This window comes from Echinops telfairi, unplaced genomic scaffold (assembly GCF_000313985.2).
Source record: "Echinops telfairi isolate 266 unplaced genomic scaffold, ASM31398v2 ScPeMD7_2291;HRSCAF=2852, whole genome shotgun sequence".
Lineage (NCBI taxonomy): Eukaryota > Metazoa > Chordata > Mammalia > Afrosoricida > Tenrecidae > Echinops > Echinops telfairi.
In genome coordinates this window covers 18,126,376-18,128,394 of record NW_022106189.1, presented here as the reverse complement: position 1 = coordinate 18,128,394, position 2,019 = coordinate 18,126,376, and positions in this window count along the sequence as shown.

Here is a 2,019-nt window from a genome sequence, read left to right as displayed (position 1 = left end):
TCGGAATGGTTGCCAGTTTGAAACCACCAGCAGCTCCCAGGAGAAAGACTGGGCTTTCTACTCCTGGAAACAGTTAGAGTCTCGGAAACCCACAGAGGGTGGCTTCGAGTCAGCATTGACTTGAAGGCAGTGAGTTTGGTTTTTAGAGTAGGTGGCACTTGGGCTGCCAACCTCAAGGGGCAGTTAGAAACCAATAGCCGGGCCGCTCTGCAGGAGGAAGATGAGGCCTCTGCTCCTGAAAAGAGTGGAGAGTTTGGAAAACCCACAGAGACAATGCTACCTGTCCTATAGGTCACTATGGGTCAGACGAGACTAGATGGCAGTGAGCTTTCTGAGACTATATGGAAGCAGATCTCCACCCAGATGGGTCCCCGACCTTCCCCCACCACCACCCATGTAGAGGACTAAGCATTCCATTCTGAGAGCCTTGTTTCTGAAGGTGGCTGTCAGGAGGAAGGTGGCTGTCATGGAAGCTACAAGTACCCTGTTTCCCCGAAATTAAGACAGTGTCTTATATTAATTTTTGCTCCCAAAGATGCGCTAGGTCTTATTTTCAGGGATGCTTTATTTTTCCATGAAGAAAAATACGGTACACATTTATTGTTTATTGTTTTATTAAAAGAGACCTCGCATTCCTGTCTGCTCCGGCTGTGCTGCGGCCAACAGAGTCCAGAGTTACGGTAGCTTCGGGGGGCCTTATCTGGGAGGTCTTATTTTCAGGGGGATGCCTTATATTTCAGCAAGAGGCAAAACTGTAAGTAGGTCTTATTTTCGGGGGATATCTTCCTTTGGGGGAAACAGGGTTGTAAACAGGGCTGCCCTGGCTAAGGACCTTGGACACCGGCATCAGGCCGTGTCCACACCAGAGTTGGGCCTCGGTTTACCCAGCAGGAGGAGACTAAGGCTTGGGAGAAAACCCGCCCCTGATGGAGTCAGCGCCTTGTTTTCAAATCCAAGCCCTCTCTTAGCTTGCTTGTTCCGCAGGGCGCTCTCGCCCCCGCCCCCGCCCCGTGCATGGGATTGCTGTGAGTTTTCAATGAAGCGCTGGGCGCGCAAGTAGGCGCCCCCAGGCCGCCTTCTTTCCTCTGAGTCCCCGGAGGATGCGGAGACCCGTCTTCACTAGAACACGGGCGGGCGGTACCCAGGAAGAGCAGCCCAGCCTTTCCGCGTTTGAAAACTTCCAAGGCAGGCAAACTTTTTTCCCCAGGCCGGCTGCGTGGCTGCTGGCACCATGAAAGCCCCTCCGCCTTCCCCCCACGGGCCTGTCTGTCGCCGTCTTCAGATAATCCCTTGTCTCCTCGGCTGGGCGAGAGCATCCGGCGGCGTCGCCAGGCAAGGCGGGGGACGCGCTAATGGGGGACGGCTCGGCAGTGGAGAAGACACAATGGATAAAAGAAGCAAGCATCTCCAAACACAAGTTCTTGTTCTCCGGAAGAAGGGCCAAGTCTGACTTTATAGCAACAGCTTTGGGAGCAGCAGCGGTGGGATTTCATGGCCGAGGTTCCGCGGGAAAATCAATAAGCGGGGCCGCAGTCTGGAGAGGCAGCAAGAAAGGCCACTAACGAGGCCAGATTGTAACAGTTCTGCGAGCAGCCACAATGCTCACCTAACACGCGCGGCCGCGCGCCCTAGTAAATAATAAATCACAGCGGCCCGCGGCGGCGGCGCCGGACCGAACGCAGCGCGTTTGACTGCAAAGCAGACCCGGGGCCATGAATTATTCACCGCCGCGCGGAGATAAAACGAGGCAGCAGCGGGAGGAGGTGCAGCCTGGCAAACAGGTGCCCGGCGCGGAAATCTGCCTTTTGATTCCGAGCCCGGGCTGGGGCTCGGCCCGACTGGGCCGCGGTTCTGGGGTGCCGGCGCTGGGGGCGTGGGAAAAGCTGGGATCCATCAGGGGCCACAGCCGACGCCCCGCAAGAGCGTTTTGCCAGACTCTGGGGCTGGGAGCAATTACAGCCGGGTCTGACTGGGCTGGCGGCAGTTAGCGTGTGTGTGTGTGTGTGTGTGTGTGTGTGT